Source organism: Nicotiana sylvestris, chromosome 12 (genome assembly GCF_000393655.2).
Source record: "Nicotiana sylvestris chromosome 12, ASM39365v2, whole genome shotgun sequence".
Classification (NCBI taxonomy): domain Eukaryota; kingdom Viridiplantae; phylum Streptophyta; class Magnoliopsida; order Solanales; family Solanaceae; genus Nicotiana; species Nicotiana sylvestris.
Genome location: NC_091068.1, coordinates 40,330,427 through 40,356,304, shown reverse-complemented (window position 1 = coordinate 40,356,304; position 25,878 = coordinate 40,330,427). Strand labels below are relative to the sequence as shown.

General features: G+C 40.8%; 1 long non-coding RNA gene across 3 annotated transcripts; it reads left to right on the top strand.

Annotated features, from left to right (window-relative positions):
* The first annotated feature begins 703 nt into the window (after nt 1–703).
* On the top strand, nt 704–25,878 carry LOC104233706 (uncharacterized). 3 transcript variants are annotated; one of them, XR_011404529.1, is made up of 4 exons: nt 704–897; nt 6,751–7,314; nt 24,925–25,364; nt 25,544–25,878. It is a non-coding gene; the product is annotated as an uncharacterized lncRNA (long non-coding RNA). The 3 variants fall into 3 exon arrangements; XR_011404528.1 differs by having other exon boundaries at nt 25,483–25,878; XR_011404527.1 differs by lacking the exons at nt 24,925–25,364; nt 25,544–25,878 and having other exon boundaries at nt 6,751–7,502.

The window sequence follows — 25,878 nt, the reverse complement described above, 5'->3', positions numbered from 1 at the left end:
CTGCGTTTTTTCCAGTAAGCATAAATATCTCTTACTTTCAAGAAAATAGAGCTTAGCAATCAACTTGATTTGAGAATCTACACCTGTTCATTTGTTTTGATCCCATGAAAAAAGAAAGAAAAGATAGTACGAATTGATTTAGTCTTGATAGTTTCAGGGCATTTAAGTAATTTTAATGGAGAAAGTGCTTATGAGCACATTTTTTTCTAAACACATTTACTCCTTATTTTCAGTTCCAGCACCTTTATCCAAACACGTAATTGATTGTTTAAAAATTAAACTCAAGTACATAAAAAATGCTTTTAAGTACTATGTTTAAAAGCTACTTAAATTAATAGTCTGTTTGGTCAAGTTTTTTTTGTGCCAAAAGTACTTTTTTTTTGCCAAAAGCACTTTTGGCCAAGCTTTTGGAAGGAAAAAAGTGCTTTTGATTATAAGTAGAAAAAAATAGCTTCTCTTCTAAAGCACTTTTTTGAGAAGCACTTTTGAGAAAAATACACTTAGAAGCAGTTTTTTAAAACTTGACCAAACACTAATTGTTGCTCAGAAATACTTTTTAAACTAATTAACTAAACACAAATTGTTTCTCGCCAAAAGTACTTTTGAGAAAAACACTTCTCAAATTAAGCTGATTTTTGCCGGTTGGCCAAACGAGTTATAAGCCAATCCAAACGGCTGTAAGTGTCACCAACTTTTCCAAAACATTAAAACCCCCGTAGGCCGCATCAAAAAGCCAAAACAAGAGCTCCATTTCTGCAATCCAAATGGAAACCGAAGGAGATGATGCTACCCATCGACACCCAAAACGGAGAAAACCCCGAAACCTTCCTGCTCAGTCAAGCAACTCATCACAGAAATCTTGTTAAAGCTTCCAGTTAAATTCCTCTTGCAATTCAGGTCTGTTTCAAAATCTTGGCTTTCCTTAATCTCTGGCCCTGAATTTGTGAAGACCCATCTCTTATTATCTAACCACCGTGGAGTTATGTTTAATGTTTGTAATGCTACACACTATGTCAAGGAGTGTTCTCTTAGCGCTTTACTTTATGATTTTGTTGCTGAGGCATTTGACTTGGATTATCCCGGTAAATCCCCGGTTATTATCCTTCGATTGTGGGTTCTTTCAATGGATTGCTTTGTCTTGCTGTCGCAGCAACTGACAGATTATTATATAACTTGTTTCTATGGAATCCATCAATTAGAAAGTATAAGAAATTGCCTAATTATACACTTGATGTAAGCCGCCGTTACAATTTGGACAAACATCGTTACAGTTTCAGATTTGGTTTTGCATATGATGCTTTCCGAGATGATTACAAGGTATTGGGTATTTTTCCTATTAACAGAAATGGACGATTGTGTCATGTTAAGGTCAAAATATATAGTCTAAAGTCTGATTCGTGGAGAGATATTGATGATTTTGATGATGTCCATCTCATTGAAGAAGTATTAGGCATGTGCCTAATAAGAGTTTTCTTTGGTTTGGTAGCCAACCTTGTTGACTTGGTTTGGTTGGTAGCCAACTTTGTTGAATTTCTTTGGTTTGGTAGCCAACTTTGTTGAATTGTGAAAAGTGTGTGTAAATTGTCAAATATTGTAGGCTTTAGAGGGTGAAGCTTTGGCTATAAAAGGAGAGCTTCAACTCTCATTTCTACACACCAACAAAGAGAGAAAGAAAGAGTAAGGTTTCACAGACAAGGTATAAGAAAATAGTCTGTGAGGAAAATAGAGAGTGAGCGATATTGTAGTGAGGTGGGAATATCAAAAGAGGGTTATTTCTTTTGAGTGTTGTAGTGGTCTTTGGAGTATTTACCTCCGACCTACAAAGTTGTAAAATTCCTTACTATAGTGATATCAGTTGCTCCTCTCGGGGTCGTGGTTTTTTCCCTTATTCAGAAGGGTTTTCCACGTAAAAATTTTGGTGTCATTGTTACTCTTTTATTCTTGTTAATTACCGTATCTCGGTGCTACATTATTATTCCGCTTTATTACCGTGAATATTATTTTGGTAAGGGGTTTATTCCCAACAACTGGTATCAGAGCACGGGTTCTGCTCGTTCACTGAAATACTATTCACTGTCGGTAGTACTATACTTGGTGAAAAAATAAAAATGTCCGGAGTAAAGTACGAGGTAGCAAAATTCAACGGAGATAACGGTTTCTCAACATGGCAAAGAAGGATGAGAGATCTGCTCATCCAACAAGGATTACACAAGGTTCTAGATGTTGATTCCAAAAAGCCTGATACCATGAAAGCTGAGGATTGGGCTGACTTGGATGAAAGAGCTGCTAGTGCAATTAGGTTGCACTTATCAGATGATGTGGTAAATAACATCATTGATGAAGACACTGCACGAGGAATTTGGACAAGGTTGGAAAGCCTATACATGTCCAAAACGCTGACAAATAAATTGTACCTGAAGAAGCAGTTATACGCCCTACACATGAGTGAAGGTACGAATTTTTTGTCACATTTAAATGTGTTTAACGGACTAATCACACAGCTTGCCAACCTCGGAGTGAAAATCGAGGAAGAAGATAAAGCCATCTTGCTATTGAACTCGTTGCCATCTTCGTACGATAACTTGGCAACAACCATCCTGCACGGTAAGACTACTATTGAGTTGAAAGATGTCACATCGGCTCTTCTACTCAATGAGAAGATGAGAAAGAAGCCTGAAAATCAAGGACAGGCTCTCATCACAGAAGGTAGAGGCAGGAGTTATCAAAGGAGTTCGAACAACTATGGTAGATCCGGAGCTCGTGGGAAGTCAAAGAACCGATCCAAATCAAGAGTCAGAAATTGCTACAACTGTAATCAACCAGGTCACTTCAAAAGAGATTGCCCAAATCCAAGGAAGGGCAAAGGTGAAACCAGTGGCCAGAAGAATGACGACAACACAGCCGCCATGGTGCAAAATAATGATAATGTTGTCCTCTTTATAAATGAGGAAGAGGAATGCATGCACCTGTCAGGTTCAGAGTCGGAATGGGTGGTTGACACAGCGGCATCTCACCATGCCACACCGGTAAGAGATCTTTTTTGCAGATATGTAGCAGGTGATTTCGGCACAGTGAAAATGGGTAACACAAGTTACTCAAAGATTGCGGGGATTGGTGACATTTGTATCAAGACAAATGTCGGATGCACATTGGTTCTAAAGGATGTGCGGCATGTACCTGATTTACGGATGAACTTGATCTCGGGAATTGCTTTAGACCGAGATGGATACGAGAGCTATTTTGCAAATCAAAAGTGGAGACTCACTAAGGGATCATTGGTGATTGCAAAGGGAGTTGCTCGTGGCACGTTGTACAGGACAAATGCAGAAATATGCCAAGGTGAATTGAACGCGGCACAAGATGAGATTTCTGTAGATTTGTGGCACAAAAGAATGGGTCATATGAGCGAGAAGGGATTGCAGATTCTTGCCAAGAAATCACTCATTTCTTATGCCAAAGGTACAACGGTAAAACCTTGTGACTACTGTTTATTTGGTAAGCAGCATAGAGTCTCATTTCAGACATCGTCTGAAAGAAAATTGAATATACTTGATTTAGTATATTCTGATGTTTGCGGCCCAATGGAAATTGAATCAATGGGCGGTAACAAATATTTTGTTACTTTTATTGATGATGCTTCACGAAAATTATGGGTTTATATTTTGAAAACCAAAGATCAGGTGTTTCAAGTTTTCCAGAAGTTTCATGCTCTAGTAGAAAGGGAGACGGGTCGAAAGCTAAAGCGTCTCCGAAGTGACAATGGAGGTGAGTACACTTCAAGGGAATTTGAAGAGTATTGTTCAAGTCATGGGATCAGACATGAAAAGACAGTTCCTGGAACCCCACAGCACAATGGCGTAGCCGAGAGGATGAACCGCACCATTGTGGAGAAGGTGAGAAGCATGCTCAGAATGGCTAAACTGCCTAAGTCATTCTGGGGTGAAGCAGTTCAGACAGCCTGTTACCTGATCAATAGGAGTCCATCAGTTCCGTTGGCGTTTGAAATCCCAGAGAGAGTCTGGACCAACAAGGAGGTGTCCTACTCGCATCTGAAGGTGTTCGGTTGCAGAGCTTTTGCACATGTACCAAAAGAGCAGAGAACAAAGCTGGATGATAAATCTATTCCCTGCATATTTATCGGATATGGAGATGAAGAGTTCGGGTACAGACTGTGGGATCCTGTAAAGAAGAAGGTCATCAGAAGTAGAGATGTAGTCTTCCGAGAAAGTGAAGTTGGAACTGCTGCTGATATGTCAGAAAAGGCGAAGAATGGTATAATTCCTAACTTTGTTACTATTCCTTCTACTTCTAACAATCCCACAAGTGCAGAAAGTACGACCGACGAGGTTGCCGAGCAGGGGGAGCAACCTGGTGAGGTTATTGAGCAGGGGGAGCAACTTGATGAAGGTGTCGAGGAAGTGGAGCACCCCACTCAGGGAGAAGAACAACCTCAACCTCTGAGGAGATCAGAGAGGCCAAGGGTAGAGTCACGCAGGTACCCTTCCACAGAGTATGTCCTCATCAGTGATGAGGGGGAGCCAGAAAGTCTTAAGGAGGTGTTGTCCCATCCAGAAAAGAACCAGTGGATGAAAGCTATGCAAGAAGAGATGGAATCTCTCCAGAAAAATGGCACATACAAGCTGGTTGAACTTCCAAAGGGTAAAAGACCACTCAAATGCAAATGGGTCTTTAAACTCAAGAAAGATGGAGATGGCAAGCTGGTCAGATACAAAGCTCGATTGGTGGTTAAAGGCTTCGAACAGAAGAAAGGTATTGATTTTGACGAAATTTTCTCCCCCGTTGTTAAAATGACTTCTATTCGAACAATTTTGAGCTTAGCAGCTAGCCTAGATCTTGAAGTGGAGCAGTTGGATGTGAAAACTGCATTTCTTCATGGAGATTTGGAAGAGGAGATTTATATGGAGCAACCAGAAGGATTTGAAGTAGCTGGAAAGAAACACATGGTGTGCAAATTGAATAAGAGTCTTTATGGATTGAAGCAGGCACCAAGGCAGTGGTACATGAAGTTTGATTCATTCATGAAAAGTCAAACATACCTAAAGACCTATTCTGATCCATGTGTATACTTCAAAAGATTTTCTGAGAATAACTTTATTATATTGTTGTTGTATGTGGATGACATGTTAATTGTAGGAAAAGACAAGGGGTTGATAGCAAAGTTGAAAGGAGATCTGTCCAAGTCATTTGATATGAAGGACTTGGGCCCAGCACAACAAATTCTAGGGATGAAGATAGTTCGAGAGAGAACAAGTAGAAAGTTGTGGCTATCTCAGGAGAAGTACATTGAACGTGTACTAGAACGCTTCAACATGAAGAATGCTAAGCCAGTCAGCACACCTCTTGCTGGTCATCTAAAGTTGAGTAAGAAGATGTGTCCTACAACAGTGGAGGAGAAAGGGAACATGGCTAAAGTTCCTTATGCTTCAGCAGTCGGAAGCTTGATGTATGCAATGGTATGTACTAGACCTGATATTGCTCACGCAGTTGGTGTTGTCAGCAGGTTTCTTGAAAATCCTGGAAAGGAACATTGGGAAGCAGTCAAGTGGATACTCAGGTACCTGAGAGGTACCACGGGAGATTGTTTGTGCTTTGGAGGATCTGATCCAATCTTGAAGGGCTATACAGATGCTGATATGGCAGGTGACATTGACAACAGAAAATCTACTACTGGATATTTATTTACATTTTCAGGGGGAGCTATATCATGGCAGTCTAAGTTGCAGAAGTGCGTTGCACTTTCAACAACTGAAGCAGAGTACATTGCCGCTACAGAAACTGGCAAGGAGATGATATGGCTCAAGCGATTCCTTCAAGAGCTTGGATTGCATCAGAAGGAGTATGTCGTCTATTGTGACAGTCAAAGTGCAATAGACCTTAGCAAGAACTCTATGTACCATGCAAGGACCAAACACATTGATGTGAGATATCATTGGATTCGAGAAATGGTAGATGATGAATCTCTAAAAGTCTTGAAGATTTCTACAAGTGAGAATCCCGCAGATATGCTGACCAAGGTGGTACCAAGGAACAAGTTCGAGCTATGCAAAGAACTTGTCGGCATGCACTCAAACTAGAAGACAGTGCTACCTCCTCTAGATGAATGAGACTGGAGGGGGAGATTGATGATGTCCATCTCATTGAAGAAGTATTAGGCATGTGCCTAATAAGAGTTTTCTTTGGTTTGGTAGCCAACCTTGTTGACTTGGTTTGGTTGGTAGCCAACCTTGTTGAATTTCTTTGGTTTGGTAGCCAACTTTGTTGAATTGTGAAAAGTGTGTGTAAATTGTCAAATATTGTAGGCTTTAGAGGGTGAAGCTTTGGCTATAAAAGGAGAGCTTCAACTCTCATTTCTACACACCAACAAAGAGAGAAAGAAAGAGTAAGGTTTCACAGACAAGGTATAAGAAAATAGTCTGTGAGGAAAATAGAGAGTGAGCGATATTGTAGTGAGGTGGGAATATCAAAAGAGGGTTATTTCTTTTGAGTGTTGTAGTGGTCTTTGGAGTATTTACCTCCGACCTACAAAGTTGTAAAATTCCTTACTATAGTGATATCAGTTGCTCCTCTCGGGGTCGTGGTTTTTTCCCTTATTCAGAAGGGTTTTCCACGTAAAAATTTTGGTGTCATTGTTACTCTTTTATTCTTGTTAATTACCGTATCTCGGTGCTACATTATTATTCCGCTTTATTACCGTGAATATTATTTTGGTAAGGGGTTTATTCCCAACAGATTTTCAGGGTAGGCAGCTGTTGTCTGTATCGGGTAAGCTTGTGAATCAGAAACTCCATTGGCTTGACAGGGACCGGAACATCATTTCGATTGATTTGGCTGATGAGAAATGGGCAGAGGTAGAGAAGCCCTCTGATTTTAAAGGGTGTGATTTTTTGGTGCTAGGAGTGTTTGGAAATGATCTTTCTGCATTTTGTAATTACGAGCGGATGACTCATGTAGATATCTGGGTTATGAAGGAGTATGGGGTAAAAGAATCTTGGACAAAGATGTTTACCATCAACTTTCCTGATCGTCCTACGGGATATATTTTTACTCCACCCATTTTTATGTCAAATGAAGGTGAAGTTTTGCTTCACTTTGGATCATGTTTCACGAAATACAATCTAAAGGATGACTCGACCAGATATCTAGATGTTACTAACTTTGCTCCATGTCTTGAGGAGGCAGAAATCTATGTTACGAGCCTAGTTTGTCCCTTTTTTAAGAAGGGACCACGAAGGCAACATCAACGGAGCTGAAATAACTCGGACGAAGACAATCCTGTGACTATTCTATTAACTTGTAAGAGTTACAGTCTATCCATTTTTCTTAAGTGCTGTTAAAATTGTGGTCCATATTGCTTGGGGATCTTGTTAGTCATTGAACTATTTTCAAGAAACAATAATCTTTCGCAAGAGCGGTTATTTTGGTTGTATTACCTGATGTCTTGAACTTCAAACTGATGATGAATGCCTTGTGCTCTGCAACTATAGGAGTTATTCTTGTTCTTATCTGGAAAATCAATATCTTTGCCCTTTTCTATTCTCATCCTTTTCATTATATGTGGATTTTTAATATTCTACTCTTGCAGAAGAGAAAACATACCTGCAGCTGAAATATAGACCAAATAGTTAAATGCCAAAAATGTGTCTTTTAGACAAAAGTTTGTTACATGGCCACAGCTAATTATTACTCCCGCTGTCCCAAAAGTGATGATACTTTTCGAATTTCAAGAGTCAAACGAGTTGTTCTTTAACCACGACCTTTCATATACCTTCTTTAAATATTTTGAATTGTTAGTTATTGTGACACATAGTACCTTTTATATAGTTTCCAATTATATAAATTTTATTTTAAAAAAAAAACTTAAAGATTCTATGTTCGAATTTATGGTCAAAGTTAAGAAGTTTGACTTTTGAAATCCGAAAAGTATCATCTTTTTGGGACGGAGGGAGTACCATACATTTTCACTATAGTTTGTAACTCTTGAGATTAAATTACTTTAAATAGGTAAGATATTAGGAGTTCCGGAAAGTTTCGCACTAAATATTTTGTTATCTAGTACCCCTTTCCTTGAAAAATAATGCCTACTGCTGCATGTCAATTAAATTGAGATATATTCACTTAAATAGGAATTTATGTTAATTGATGCTAGTTTTCAAATGTCATAATGTTCTTAGGTAAAGCTCTTTCAGTTATTCTGGATCTACATGAGTGTTTGCAGTTTTGGGTTCAGTATTGAGCCACTTTAAATGTTTTCCAAAATAAGATATTGAATTGGATCTAAGGTCATATCTTCATGGATTGCAATTGAATGATCATCTCAATGTGTTTTGTTGGACTGGCTCAAGCTGTAGCAACCATAGTCAACTAGATTTAATTCCCTTTTTATGTCCAATTCTTATGTTCACATTTGAATTGATAGAGTTTGTTAGTACTGAAGTTTCACGCCAATATACTCAAATTTTCAGTACAATTACATGAAAGAACTAGTATTGAGATTCTGTCTTACATTGGACCTGCAATGCACTCATAGAAATGTTTTCAGAGACTGTGCAACAAAAAAGGTGACATCACTTGTAAATCTGTTATAAGGTTGGTATATTTTAAAAGCTTCTGCTATAATTAGAAGATATTTCTCTAGCCAGTAGCCTCAAGTGAAATTGAGATGTTGCTTTCCTTCTATCAGGTTTTTTCACCAAACTATACCCTTCGACCTGAAAGGAGCAACTCTAGCGGAAATCACCTACCTGAATTTAAAATGCTTTTCCTCATTTAAAAATAAAATAAAAATCCACTTGGCATTTTAATTAACCCCTCCCCGATCTAATTATTAACCATAACACACACACAAACCCTTCTTTCACCCCCCCCCCCAAGACTCTCATATGTTACCCTCACACGCACACAGACAGAGAAAGGGGTTGTATTTGTGCATCAAAGATGAAGAACACCAGCAACAACACTGAGCTCCCAGCGATTACATTCTCCGAACTAGATCTTTTTCACAAACTGCCTAAAAATACTCGTAAACTGCCTCGCCGGAAGACGAACAATTTCCCCACCCCCTCAATGAAGTTGCGGAGAGATATTGGAGGAGCAAGGAGCAAGACTGAAACTCCTCTTCTCTAGTGGAAGTCTAACGAGCATATTCATCGCAATGCTTGTATGATGAAAGAAAAGTCGCCGTCGGAGCTTGATTGGAAATGTAGCCGGGATGTTAGGAGTGTGGTTTTTGCTAGGAAGTTAGCTGCTAGACTGTTTACGCAACAGCTACCACAAGAGCTCCACCCGTTGAAACTACCTCAAACAGCCACCATCTCCTCCTCCTTCGTTTACGTCATCCTGAACTCCATTTTTACCGTCAACGAAACTCCAAAATCAGTTGTTTTTCAGTAACCAGAGGTCCACCCATTTTCATCTTTCTTACGCGGCTCTTTTCAGTTAAGTAGAGGTAGGGTTTGTCGTTCGTGGTCGGCGGTGAGGGGTTGGGATGGGAGCGTGGATTCTATGATTTCTGTTAGATTGGGGTTTTGGGTAGGGGGGTGAAAGAAGAGGTGTGTGACACACGACCCTAACGCCGAATCCGATCGTGATGACGCCTCTCGTGAAGACAAGGCCAGCCAATCCAACATAGTATACTTCTTTAAGCAGTTAAATACCATAAAACAGTTTAAAGCATGATTTAATAACAATAATTCGCGAAAATATAGATAACAATAGAAGAAACCATCCCGACACAACCCAAACCGGGGTGTCACAAGTCATGAGCAACTAAGGATCCTGATACGAGTCTACTAAATACAATATCTGGTACAACTGTTTGAAGAATATAAAAGTAATAAGATAAGGGAGACACGGGGGTTGCGGACACCAACAGTTACCTCGTAGTCTCCGAAACACCGCCTAGACTGGAGGGATCTGCACTCAGGAGCGGGACCTACTGCGCCTGAATCTGCACACATGGGTGCAGGGAATAAAGTGAGTACTCAAACTCAGTGAGTAATAAATGTAAATAATGGCTGAACGCAAGAAACCACGTGAAAATACAAAACAATCTATACCAAAGCAGTAAAATCACTTAAAACAGTAAATCAGTGAAATATCAAGTAAACTTCCTTTTTCAACCAGTAAAACAAGTAATTTGGCAGGTAATTAACAAATAGAGATCCGCCCCTTGGGCAACAACTCAGAATAGTACCAGCCCTTCGGGCTCACTCTCAGAACAGTATCAGCCCCTCGGGCTCACTCTCAGATTACAATGGGTACCCGCGCTCACTGGGGGTGTGCAGACTCCGGAGGGGCCCCTTACGGCCCAAGCGCAATATCAAGTCATCTCGTGGCATCAACTCTCGGCTCTCGACCTCACATCACTCAAGCCACCTCGTGGCGTATAAATGTATCTCAGGCCCTCGGCCTCATATCACTCAGTGTATCCTCACATCTGGCCCTCGGTCGCACTCAGTCCAAAAAAATTATCACAAGCCCCTCGGGCATTAGTAAAACAGTAGTTCTCAGCCCAAAACATCATTTAGAAATATCATTTAAGTCTCAAAACTAAGTAAAAGTGGCTGAGTTGTAAAACAGTAGGAAACCACAGGACTAAGTTCAAGTAATAAATCAAAATAGTGAGGAAATAGTGATAAAAATCCTCGGAGGGTTCAAATAGTTGGCACGAAGCCCAAATATGGCAATCAACCCAAACCATTATGATAACAAACAAGTTTCAGTCAAATACGCGGTAAAAACATCAATCGGGACGGACCAAATCACAATCCCCAATAGTAAACGACCCCACGCTCATCATCAAGCGCGTGTCTCACCTCAATATAGCACTACGATGTGCAATCCGGGGTTTCAAACCCTCAGGACATCATTTACAATCATTACTCACCTCGAATCGGCTAAGTCTCTAGCTCGCGACGCCTTTGCCGCTCGAATTGGCCTCCACGCGCGTCGAATCTATCCAAAATCTGAGCGAATACGTCACATTATGCTAAGGGAACAAAGCCCAAGCGAAAACAATCGAATTACCACAAAATTCCAGAAATTGGTCAAACCCGACCCCCGGGTCCACATCTTGGAATTTGACAAAATTCACAAAATTAGAATCCTTATACTCTCACGAGTCTATCCATACGAAAATTATCCAATTCCGATACCATTTGGTCCGTCAAATCATCATTTTATATTTTTGAAAGATTTCACAATTTTCTTCCCAAATTTCATCCCAAATCACGAATTAATGATGAATTCAATGATAGATTCATGTACTCTAGCCAAATCTGAGTAAGAATCACTTACCCCGATGAATTTCTTGAAAAACTTTCAAAAAATCGTCAAAATCCGAGCTCTCTAGGTCAAAATATCAAATAAAACCCAAAACCTCGTATTTATAGAGTACCCCACAGATTTCCACCTCCGCGGGCATCACAAAATCAACCGCGGTCCGCATAAAACCAGTGCGGTCCGCACAAAAACGACTATGGCCGCACAGGCTTTCCTCTGCAGTGACAGGCTTTAGTATATTGGTCATACCTTTGGCTACAGATGTCCAAATTCCAATATCTTTACCTTTATGGAAACTAGACACGAAGGGCTACAACTTTCGTTTTTGAATCATCTCAAAAATCCTTGTAGATTAAAAGATATGAACTTCCGAAGTAGGACCAGCGGAATGTTCTTCACCGCGGCCGCACACCATTTTGTGCGGTTCGCACTGCACCTACCGCGGCCGCACACCATTTTCGTGCGGTCCGCACAACACTCACCACGGACGCACTTCATTTTGTGCGGACCACGCTGGTGAGTTCTGAGGTATGCAGCCCTTCTGGACCTGCTACAACTATGATTTTTGGCCTAAAGCATCCCGGAACCTACCCGGAACTCGCCCGAATCCCCGGGACTTCAAACCAATTGTACCAACACATCCCATGACATCGTTCAAACTTGTTCAATACCTCGGGACGCTCACAACAACATCAAATCACCAATTTAACATGGGATTCAAGCCTAAGAACTCCAAGAACTTTTAAATTATGCTTTCGATCAAAAGTCTATCAAATCTCACCCGAATGACCTGAAATTTTGTACACACATCCCAAATGACACAACGAAGCTACTGCAACTCTCGAAATTCCTTTCCGACCCCTATATCAAAATCTCGCCTATCAACCAGAAATCGCCAAACTATTAACTTCGCCAATTCAAGCCTAAATCTTCTCTACAGCTCCAAAACCCATTTCGATCGCGCTCCTAAATCATAAATCACCTCCCGAAGCTAACCGAACCATCGGAACTCACATCTGAGTCCTCTAACACATAAGTCAACATCCGATTGACTTTTCCAACTTAAGCCTTCTTAAAAGAGACTAAGTGTCTCATTTCTTACCAAAATCCTCTCCGAACTCAAACTAATCAACCCGATCACATAAAAAACGAATAACAAAGCGTAAAGAAGCTGAAATGGGGAAAACGGAGAGGTAACTCATGAGACGACTGACCGGGTCGTCACATCCTCCCCAACTTAAACAAATGTTCATCCTCGAACGACTCAAGAAACATACCTGAATCCTCGAATAGGTGAGGATATCTGCTCTGCATATCCCGCTCGGTCTCCCAGGTAGCCTCGTCCACGGGGCGACCTCTTCATTGCACTTTCACTGAAGCTATATCCTTTGACCTCAACTTCCGAACCTGACGACCCAAAATTGCTACTGGCTCCACATCAAAGGTCAAATCATCATCCAACTGAACCGTGCTGAAGTCCAAAACATGAGACGGATCCGCAATATACTTTCAGAGCATAGAAACATGAAATACCGAATGCACACTCGACAAGCTGGGTAGCAAAGCAAGCTCATAAGCCACCTCCCCAATTCTCCGAAGCACCTCAAAAGGCCCAATGAACCGAGGACTCAATTTCCCTTTCTTCCCAAATCTCATAACACCCTTCATAGGTGAAACCTTCAGCAGAACCTTCTCGCCAACCATGTGGGACACATCTCGAACCTTCCTATCAACATAACTCTTTTGCCTCGACTGCACTATATGAAGCCTCTCCTCAATCACCTTCACCTTCTCCAAAGCATCCTGTACCAAATCAGTCCCCAATAGCCTAGCCTTTCCGGTCTCGAACCAACCAACTGGAGATCTACACCGCCTCCCATACAAGGCCTCATATGGAGCTATCTGAATACTCGGCTGGTAGCTGTTGTTGTAGGCAAACTCTGCGAGCGGTAGAAACCCATCCTATGATCCTCCGAAATCAATGACACAAGCACGCAACATGTCCTCCAATATCTAAATAGTACGCTCGGACTGTCCGTCCGTCTAAGGATGAAAAATTGTGCTCAACTCCACCTGATTACCCAACTCTCTCTGCATGACTCTCCAAAATTGCGAAGTAAACTGAGTACCTCTGTCTGAAATGATGGAAATCGGTACACCATGCAAACGAACAATCTCCCGAATATAAATCCCTGCCAACCGCTTTGAAGAATAAGTAGTACACACTGGAATGAAATGCGCGGACTTGGTCAGCCGATCCACAATCACCCAAATAGCATCGAACTTCTTCAAAGTCCGTGGAAGCCCAACAACAAACTCCATAGTGATCCTCTCCCACTTCCACTCAGGAATAACCATCTGCTGAAGCAAGCCACTCGATCTCTGATGCTTATATTTCACCTGCTGACAATTGAGACACCGAGCTACAAATATCACAATATCTTTCTTCATTCTTTTCCACCAATAGTGCTGCCTCAAATCCTAATACATCTTCGCGGCACCCGGATGAATGGAATACCGTGAGCTATGGGCCTCCTCCAGAATCAACTTTCGAAGCCCATCCACATAAGGCACACAAATCCGGCCCTGCATCCTCAACACCCCATCATCACCAATGGTCACATCTCTAGCATCATCATGCTGAACTCTGTCCTTAAGGACAAGCAAATACGGATCATTATACTGGCGTTCTCTGATACGATCATATAAGGAAAACCGAGAAACCACATACGCCAACAACCGACTGGGCTCCGAAATATCCAACCTTACGAACCGATTGGCCAAGGCCTGAACATCAACTGCAAGGGGTTTCTCCCCAACTGAAATATATGCCAAACTTCCCATACTCACTGCCTTTCGGCTCAAAGCATCGGCCACCACATTGGCCTTTCCCGGATGGTACAATATATTGATATCATAATCCTTAAGCAACTCCAATCATCTCCGCTGCCTCAAATTAAGATCCTTATGCTTGAACAAATGCTGAAGACTGCGATGATCGATGAATACCTCACAAGATACACCATACAAATAATGCATCCAAATCTTCAATGCATGAACTATGGCAGCCAACTCCACATCATGAATAGGGTAGTTCTTCTCATGGGGCTTGAACTGACAAGAAGCATAAGCAATAACCTTACCCTCCTGCATTAATACACAACCAATCCCAACTCTCGAGGCATCACAATACACGGTATATGAACCTGAAGCTGATGGCAAAACCAATATTGGAGCTGTGGTCAAGGCTATTTTGAGCTTCTGAAAGCTCTCCTCATACTCGTCTGACCATACAAATGAAACACCCTTCTGAGTCAACTTGGTCAAGGGCGATGCGATAGATGAGAATCCCTGAACTAACCGGCGATAATAGCCTGCCAACCCAAGAAAGCTACGAATCTTTGTGGCTGAGGACGGTCTAGGCCAACTCTGAACCACCTCCATTTTCTTTGGATCAACCTGAATACCCTCGCTGGACACCACGTGCCCCAAGAAAGTCATTAAACCGAGCCAAAACTCACACTTGGAGAATTTTGCATACAGCTTCTCCTCCCTCAATCTCTGCAATACAACTCTCAAATGCTCCGCGTGCTCCTCCTGACTACGCGAGTACACCAGAATATCATCAATGAATACTATAACGAACGAATCAAGATCAGGCCGAAACACGCTGTTCATCAAATGCATGAACGCTGCTGGGGCATTGGTCAACCCGAAAGACAAAACAAGGAACTCATAATGACCATATCTGGTCCTGAAAGCAGTCTTAAGAATATCTGAATCCCTGATCTTCAACTGGTGATAACTCGAACGGAGATCAATCTTGGAGAACACCCTCGCTCCCTGAAGCTGGTCAAATAAATCATCAATGCGAAGTAAAGGATACTTGTTCTTAATTGTTACCTTGTTCAATTACCTATAATCGATGCACATTCTCATTGTGCCATCCTTCTTCTTCACAAACAGAATGGGCGTACCCTAAAGTGACACACTAGGCTGAATGAACCCCTTATCTAGGAGTTCTTAAAGCTGCTCCTTTAATTCTTTCAATTCTGTTGGTGCCATATGATATGGCGGAATAGAAATGGGCTGAGTGCCCGGCACCAGGTCAATACCAAAATCAATATCCCTGTCCGGTGGCATGCCCGACAGGTCTCCAGGAAAAACATCGAAAAAATCCCTCACAATTGGGACATAATCAATATTAGGAGTCTCAGCTCCAACATCCCTCACGAACGCTAGATATGAAAGGCAACCCTTCCCAACCATACGCTGGGTCTTCAAGAAAGAGATCACTCTACTAGGAACATAATCAGTCACACCACGCCACTTGATTCGCGGTACACCCGGCATAGCCAAAGTGACTGTCTTAGCATGTCAGTCTAGAATAGCACGACACGGAGATAACCAATCCATGCCCAAAATGACATCGAAATCCACCATGGTCAATAGTAATAGATCCACTCGGGTTTACAGACCCCCAATAGTCACCATACATGACCGGTACACACGGTCTACAACAACAGTATCGCCCACCGGGGTAGATACATGAACAGGTAAAGCAAAAAACTCACGGGGCGTACCCAAATAACGAGCAAAATATGATGAGACATAAGAAAAGGTGGAACCAGGATCAAATAATACAGAGGCATCTCTGTGGCAAACTGAAACAATACCTGTGATAACAGCATCTGAAGCAATAGCATCGGGTCTGCCTGGGAGTGCATAGAAACGAGCATGGCCACCTCCTGATCGACCTCCCCTTCTGGGGAGACCCCTGGCTGCCTGACCTCCACCCCTAGCTGGTTGGGCGGGTGGTGAAGTAACTGGAGCAGAAGTCGAGGGCTGACCCATCTACTGAGACGAACTAGCAACACGACGAGGACACTGCCTCCACACATGCCCAAACTCTCCACACTTAAAACAACTCCCAAGTGCTGGAGAAGGGGACTATAGGGAACCCCTCGCACCAGAGTGACTAGCTGATGCACTCGGCATAGAAGAACCCTGAGCTGATGGGGCATGAGATGAACTCTGAACTGGGAGGGCGCTGAGTGAAGGCTGGCCCTGCTGAGACCCATGATAACCACAACCTGAAGATGCCCCGCGATACTCTGGAAGGGCTGACTGAGCAGACCTTAAAGAACGACCTCTACCACGATGGAACTGGCCCCTCGAAGGGGCACCACTATAACTGCCCGATCCTCGAGGCCTCTTGGCCTCCCTCTCCTCTTGCTCCTGACGGTGAACAGTCTCAATCTCCCGGGCGATATCAACAACCTCCTCGAAGGTAGCACCCATCACTTTCTCTCTGGTCATAAGAATACGAAGATGATATTTAAGGCCATCAACAAACCTCCTGATCCTCTCACGATCTGTCGGAACCATCCAGACGGCATGACGAGCCAACTCAGAAAATCTCGACTCATACTGTGACAGTCATATCCCCCTGTCGCAACCACTCAAACTATCTACGCAGCTCCTTTCTGCGGGACTACGGCACATACTTCTCCAAGAAGAGAACTGAGAACTCCTGCCAAGTGAGGGGCGCTGCTCCCACAGGCCTATGCCTCTCATATGCCTCCCACCAAGTGAAGGCAGCCCCAGAAAATTGAAAAGTAGTAAATGCCAAACCACTAGACTCAAGAATCCCTGCTGTACGGAGCATCCGCTGGCACTTATCCATGAAACCCTGGGCATCCTCGCCCTCTGCTCCGCTGAATGTCGGAGGCTGGAGTCTACCAAACCTTTCAAGACGACGCTGCTCATCATCCGACATAACTGGCACAACAAACCCCTGAGCTGGTGCAACCGGCTGGGCTGGAGGTGCCCCTGGCGTCTGAAGTCCCTACACTACCTGCTCAGGTGTGCGAGCAGCGGGGGTCTGATTGCCTCCCCCGGCCTGTGAAGTAGCTGCTGCTGTGGTGGCTGAAACTGCCTGAGCCAGGCTAGTGCAAATTGATAAGATCTGTGCCAAGGTCTTCTGAAGACCCGGAATCACGATGGGCACAGCTGGTGCTTGAACTGGTGCTGTTGGAGCATCCATAGCTAGAGTCTGATCCGGAGCTAGGGCAACTGGTGGATCTACAGGTGCTGCCCTCGCTGCTCTGCCTCTGCCACGACCGCGTCCACGACCTCTGGTGGTCTCAGCTGGTGGCACTGGTGGTCGTCCACCTCGTCCGGTAGCTCGCGTCCTCACCATCTGTGAGAGAATGGAATAACAGAAGTTTAGTACTCGGACCAACAAGTTCGCACGACAAGAATTTCAAGAATATGAAGTTTTTCCTAAAGGTTCTGCAGCCTCTCGAGGATAAATACAGACGTCTCCGTACCGATCTACGAGACTCTACTAAACCTGCTCATGACTCGTCAGACCTATGTAACCTAGGTTCTGATACCAACTTGACACGACCCTAACCCCGAACCCGGTCGTGATGGCGCCTCTCGTGAAGACAAGGCCAGCCAGTCCAACACAGTACACTTCTTTAAGCAGTTAATTACCATAAAACAGTTTAAAGCATGATTTAATAGCAATAATTCGCGGAAATATAGATAACAATAGAAGAAACCATCCCGACACAGCCCAAACCAGGGTGTCACAAGTCATGAGCAACTAAGGATCCTGATACGAGTCTACTAAATACAATATCTGGTACAACTATTTGAAGAATATAAAAGTAATAAGATAAGGGAGACACGGGAGCTGCGGACGCCAACAGCTACCTCGGAGTCTCCGAAACAGCGCCTAGACTGGAGGTATCAGCACTCAGGAGTGGGACCTGCTGCGCCTGAATCTGCATACAGGGGTGCAGGGAGTAAAGTGAGTACTCCAACTCAGTGAGTAATAAATGTAATAATGACTGAAAGCAAGAAAACACGTGAAAACACAAAGCAATCTATACCGAAGCAGTAAAATCACTTAAAACAGTAAATCAGTGAAATATCAAGTAAACTTCCTTTTTCAACCAGTAAAACAAGTAGTTTGGCAGGTAATTAACAAATAGAAATCCGCCCCTAGGGCAACAACTCAGAATAGTACCAGCCCCTCGGGCTCACTCTCAGAACAATATCAGCCCCTCGGGCTCACTCTCAGAACAGTATCAGCCCCTCAGGCTCACGCTCAGATTAGTATCAGCCCCTCGGGCTCACTCTCAGATCATAATGGGTACCCGCGCTCACTAGGGGTGTGCAGACTCCGGAGGGGACCCTTACGGCTCAAGCGCAATATCAAGCCATCTCGTGGCATCAACTCTCGGCTCTCGGCCTCACATCACTCAAGCCACCTCGTGGCGTATAAATGTATCTCAGGCCCTCGGCCTCATATTACTCAGTGTATCCTCACATCTGGCCCTCGGCCGCACTCAGTCCAAAAAAATCATCACAACCCTTCGGGCATTAGTAAAACAGTAGTTCTCAGCCCAAAACATCACTTAGAAATATCATTTAAGTCTCAAAACTGAGTAAAAGTGGCTGAGTTGTAAAACAGAAGGAAACCACAGGACTGAGTTCAAGTAATAAATCAAAACAGTGAGGAAATAGTGATAAAATCCCCGGAGGGTTCAAATAGTTGGCACGAAGTCCAAATATGGCAATCAGCCCAAACCATTATGATAACAAACAAGTTTTAGTCAAATACGCGGTAAAAATATCAATCGGGACGGACCAAATCACAATCCCCAATAGTAAACGACTCCACGCTCATCATCAAGCGCGTGTCTCACCTCAATATAGCACTACGATGAGCAATCCGGGATTTCAAACCCTCAGGACATCATTTACAATCACTACTTACCTCGAACCGGCTAATTCTCTAGCTCGCGATGCCTTTGCCCCTCGAATTGGCCTCCATGCGCGTCGAATCTATCCAAAATTAGAGTGAATACGTCACATTATGCTAAGGGAACAAAGCCCAAGCGAAAACAATCGAATTACCACAAAATTCAAGAAATTGGTCAAACCCGACCCCCGGGTCCACATCTCGGAATTTGACAAAATTCACAAAATTAGAATCCTTATACTCTCACGAGTCTATCCATATGAAAATTATCCAATTCCGATACCATTGGGTCCGTCAAATCATCATTTTACATTTTTGAAAGATTTCACAATTTTCTTCCCAAATTCCATCCCAAATCACGAATTAAATAATGAATTCAATGATAGATTCATGTACTCTAGTCAAATCTGAGTTAGAATCACTTACCCCGATAAATTTCTTTAAAAAACTTCGAAAAATCATCAAAATCCGAGCTCTTTAGGTCAAAATATCAAATAAAACCCAAAACCTCGTATTTATAGAGTACCCCACAGATTTCCACCTCCGCGGGCCGCACAAAATCGATCGCGGTCCGCACAAAAACGACCGCGGCCGCACAGGCTTTCCTCTGCAGTGACATGCTTTAGTATTTTGGTCATAACTTTCTCTACAGATGTCCAAATTGCGATATCTTTACCTTTCTGGAAACTAGACACAAAGGGTTACAACTTTCATTTTTGAATCATCTCACAATTCCTTATAGATCAAACGATATGAGCTTCCGAAGAAGGACCAGCGGAATGTTCTTCACCGCGACCGCACAACACCTACCGCGGCCGCACACCATTTTGTGCGGTCTGCACAGCACTCACCGCGGATGCACTTCATTTTGTGCGGACCGCGCTGGTGAATTCCGAGGCCTGCAACCCTTCTGGACCTGCTACAGCTATGATTTTTGGCCTAAAACATCCCGGAACCTACCTGGAACTCGCTCGAATCCCCGGGACTTCAAACCAATTGAACCAACACATCCCATGACATCGTTCAAATTTGTTCAAAACCTCTGGACGCTCACAACAATATCAAATCACCAATTTAACATGGGATTCAAGGCTAAGAACTCCAAGAACTCTTAAATTATACTTTCGATCAAAAGTCTATCAAATCTCACCCGAATGACTTGAAATTTTGTACACACATCCCAAATGACACAACGAAGCTATTGCAACTCTCGGAATTCCTTTCCGACCCCTATATCAAAATCTCGCATATCAACCGAAAATTGCCAAACTATTAACTTCGCCAATTCATGCCTAAATCTTCTCTACAGCTCCAAAACCCATTTCGATCACGCTCCTAAGTCACAAAACCTCCAAAAGCTAACCGAACTATCGAAACTCACATACGAGTCCTCTAACTCATAAGTCAACATCCGGTTGACTTTTCCAACTTAAGTCTTCTTAAAAGAGACTAAGTGTCTCATTTCTTACCAAAATCCTCTCTGAACTCAAACTAATCAACCGATCACATAAAACACGAATAACGAAGCGTAAAGAAGCTGAAATGGGGGAAAACGGAGCGGTAACTCATGAGACGACTGGCTGGGTCGTCATAGTGTGTGTATTAGAGTTTATTAGATTAGGCCTATTCATACCCTATCGTCACACTTTTTGTTGGGATTTGGCTTTTTTGCCACGTGAAGCAGGGGTACGAATATGCCATTTTTTAAACGGAGGGTAAATCTGTTCTAAATCGAATACTTTAGGGGAAAATTTAGACCTTTGCCCAAAATATATTACTATGTCTCATGTTGGTTGAGGAATGAGCTATTATTTCATTATATGGATTTGAGCAATACTCATCTTATGAGGTTTTTGGAATCGGTTAGCTCCAAGGTCCATTTTCTCTAAACTCATCCATGTTCTTGGTTTACCGGATGTTGGGGCCATCTCAAATTCTCACACTCCAAATGTCTAGTCCTAGGCATGCGAAGAAGGGAGGTGCTAGAATGTCTCATATTTGATGAGGGAATTCTTTTTATTGTTTTGGGCTATCCTCAGCTTTTGGGGTCAAGTTAGGTCCTCAGTCTATTTTCTTTACATAATAGACACTTAAAATCTTGTTATGTGAAATTTTATTAGTAGATCTGATATTAGTGTTCTCTAATCTGTGCAAATGATCGAGTACCCAACGTAATATGACTATAAAACCCAGAAGTTAAAATTCACTGGGGAAGGGCTGGGGGAATGACATGGTTCCGTCTTTCTCTGTTCTTTGTTTCAAGGAGTCGAGATTTATAATCATGTGTAGTTTTTTCCAGGACTGTGTTGAAAGTATCATTTGATCTTTTTATTTCTCCAGAGGTATTGGATTCACGTGTGTCTGAATGATATAGGTGTTGTGAATCATTTTTGAACATCTAGGAGCTGCTTCTGTTCTAAGCTCTCCTTAATGAGAACTGTCTCATGTTGGTCGCTAGCAAACAATTGACCCTGTGCATGAGCAAGTTCTTTACCTTTATAGGCTAATTAGGTTGTTTGTGTGGAAAGTAGCTAAAGAACTTTGACGAGAATTCTTTTGGGAAATCAATCATTTTGAATTGTGATTTGGAACTCATATTAAAGGTTGTTGCATAAATTTTATTCTTATAGATTACAGAATTACAACAGAATCTCCTATTGTTTTATTTATATCAGTGGTCAATGGTGAAGCAGCACAGTAGGAACCAACTACACATGTATATATTCTCAAATGTCATGTTTCCGGTATCTACCTAAATACTCTCTTTCTGATTGAGATTTCAAGCTTTCTAACTTTTTTTCCGTCCTATTGCTTAAATCAGGCAAGCATGGCCCTTAATTTTAATCTCCGATAAAATTAACAAACAGTCACTTTTCAGCCATTGTTAATTTGGTAAAAATTGCATGGAATCGCCTTATTTGGTTGCCCCCATTTAACCTATACCAATTTTTTTAAAATTTTTTAACTTGTACCCACTTTTTAAACAACTTCAGCCCCCTTTCTCCTCCTCCTTCTCCTCCTTCTTCTTCTTCTTCTTCTTCTTCTTCTTCTTCTTTCTTCTACTGCTGTTGGTGCTGCTATGAAACTTCAGTTCATGGGGATGATGTTGTCATAAGTATGTTTATCTAATTATTTAAAAAGAAATTATAAATAATTTTCTAAAGTAAGTACGTACATGTATGTAAATATAAGTCCATTTCCTTTAATTCACATTCTATTGTTTTTTTGGATTCAGTTTTGTACATTATCAATGCATTTTAACCTGTTGTGCTAAATCATTATCTAGTTTTTTAAGTTACTAATTCTACTTATGATAAACTTATTATCTGTATAAAAAATCAATTACATGATAGCATAAAATATGCTGAAGTTCAGCAAATATAGAACAAAACTTCAGCTAAAACATGCTGAAGTTCAGCAAATAGAGAACAATACTTCAGCTACTAGAATGTTTAAGTTCAGTAATTACAAACAAAAACTTCAGCAAATAGAGAACAAAACTTCAGCTACTAGAATATTTAAGTTCAGCAATTACAAACAAAAACTTAAGCAAATAGAGAACAAAACTTCAGCTACTATGCTTAAGTTCAACAATTATAAACAAAAGCTTTAGCAAATAAAAAACAAAACTTCAGCTACTATGTTTAAGTTAAGCAATTACAAACAAAAATTTCAGCATACTTGGTTCAGCAATTTTTGCTACTTCAGGCCCGTCTACATGAACGCTGAAATTTTGCGTGATTGTCTTTGCTACTTCAGACCCGTATGCTGAAGTTACACAAAAAAAAATGGAAAATTTGTTATGGAAATTCAAGTTCTATAGTTAAAATAACAAATAGTCACTTTTCATGTGAAAATTGAAATTTGCAAGAGATTAATATTTTAATTAAGGCTGAAAAGTAATTGAAAAATACTCAATTTCATGGAGATTCAAAACATATACATTGACATGTGAAATTTGAAAACTTTTGTGACTATTTTCAAATTACAAGGCTGAAAAAGTAGCTAACTATTGTTCTTTACAACAAAAAGTTCTTATCCCTTTTAGAAATCTTTTGGGTTTGAGAACGAATAAGATTTATATTCATTTGTTTCAATTATAATAAATTTTCTGCCCTTTAATGATTATCCAAGCTTAGTAGAATACTCAAATACCTAAACTGGATTTGAAAGATATTAGGTGTTAAACTCTACGGATCTTACAATTTTGATTCAAAATTTATAGTTTCATTGTAAGCTTTTGTTTACCAAATCATTAAGAATTGGATTGAGGGTTTTGCACATTACGAACCAATGTTTTAAAAGACAAGGGCGTGAGACGGAGCGTCTTACTTAATTTTGGGTGAGACGAAAGCCTCGAATCACAAAGTGTAAGCCCCACGGATCTTTAATTTTTTAATTTATGAATTAATAATATAGCATTATAACACAATAAAAATATAAACGATACATTATAAGTTCAAGAAAAGTAAGAGTTTGTTTGGAAAGCCACCCTGTAATTGGAATTGGTGTAATTACTAGAGTAGTAATTACACAATTGTATAATTACGACGACCTGTTTGTTTGTCATAGTGTAATTACAATGTAATTACAAGTTTACTGTTTAGTTGCACAAGTGTAATTACACAGTTAGATTAAATTTTAAATTAAACAATTATCAAAACTTAAAATCTAATATAATAAATATATGCCTATAAATTTATATAAGTGTAAATGGTATTATAAATGATAGAAGGACGGATAATTTATTGGGAAAATTTCACATGATAACAACTGAGCTCCCTACTTTTCAATTTTATAGCCCATATTTCAATTTACAACCAATTAGCCCAAAAATAATAGGCTAATACTCAACATTAAACTCCAATAGGTTCTCGAAATTACTATTTAATTTTTAAATACGATTACTCAAGCTTTTAAGTTAATTTTCGAATCAGTAACTGTGACTCCAATATTAGTTCAACAAACCAAATCTATTTGGGTGGTGCAAATTAGATTTTTAACAAACTTAAATATGTGGGTTTAAATTCCGAATTTGATTTGTGAGAAATTTAGAATGGGTATTTTTTAGACTTGTTAGAAATAGTTTAAGGAGGTTATATATAAAATTTGAAGTCATTTAATGGAGATTTGGACTGGTTTTGAACAAGAATTGCAACAGAAAATCATGAAAAAGTTTGTCTACAGACGCTTGTATAAAGGTGTATAAAAGTATATAATAGCGTATAAGAGGTGTTTTTACACTCGTATACACTATACAAGATTATACATAATTATACAAAAAATTGACTTCGTCTTCTTCCTTGCGTCTTTTCCGAAATTTTGACTCAAATCTTGCTCAAATCTACTCCAAATCACTTCAAATTTAAAATTTGAACTCCTTTTGATATTTTCAATCAATTGGAACAATACCCAATCCAAACAACTAACAAACTAAAAAAATATTATTTTCGAAAATAAAGCTTTGAATGGCCTTCAATGGTGGACTTCTACTCTTCAATTTTCTTACACTGCAACCAGGTGACACAGGGGGAGAAGCAGTAATGGCGGACGACCCCTTGAAGCATATGTAGAAGATGTGAGAAAAAGAGAGAGTGAAAGCAATGGTTGTGAGAAAACAAATTTAACTACATAGCTTTTAGAAGCATTTGGTTGTAAGAACACAGATTTTGAGTTTGTTAGTGCTTTCAAAATATGTACAATATATGCTATGTCGGGTAAAACTTAAAAACATGAGCCATTTTTTGTTATGATGTGAAGTCATGTGTATTTTTTTGTAATTCTTTCTAATTTATTTTGAACCTTGCTCGCATAAAGTCTTATTTCTATTTCAATCCAACAATCAGGATGGATAGAAAGACATACCATATGTCCTTTGATTCTCTGGCCGAGTTGGAATTGCGGGGAGAGCTATAGCTCTAGATGAAGATTAACGACTTGGCATTACCGGTTAAGGAGAAAGTCTTGAAGCTCGACTGATTAGAGAGTAGGTCTTGGTAAGGGCAGTAAGCATTACAGACTCTGGTCCTGGGGAACAAGAGTCAAGAGTTCAACCTACTTGAAAGCGGTCTTTAGCCAATGAAATCGGGACAAGCCTGCTGATATAATTTCTTATAGTAAGGTAATAGGATGGTATGGTTTCCGCGGCAATAAGAGTTGGGGTTAGCTCACAAGGTAGCTCAGTCCCGCGAGGGGATCCATCAACAATAAAGTCATTCAAGAGAAGATGATACTATTTCCTTAGCTAGCTTGGACTAGGAAGAATGAATTGTCTCTAGAACCCTTGGTTGGTATATTTGGTATTTAAGATGTATATTTTTTGTGAATATACATTAATTAGTAGTCATATATTTATAACTAATATTGTAAAAATAATTTATATGTATTCTTCATCAAAAAATCAGGCAAGCATGGCCCAAGAGTGGATATTTGAAATCGTTATTTTTTTCCTGGAATTTGCTGCAGCTGAGCGTCAATTCCTGCAACCAGAGTATGATGATTGTGCCGTTGCATGCAGTGGGAATCTAGCATGTCTCCGCTAAGTTGCAATCATTATAAGTAACTGTGTAATGCTTCTATGTTTTAGTCTTTCTGTTTGTGAGCACTTTATGAATGAAGGCAGTTGATGAACCTTCTCTTTCTGAAGATATCTGTATTTATCTTCCAAGGGACAATGTTAATCTAGTACTTTGGTGCTGAAAATCCCTTATCTCTGTGAGCTATATATAATCTCTTCCCTAGCTTCTCCTACTACTATCCGTGAACTCGGAAACAAATGTAAATGTGAGGATTTGAGTTCA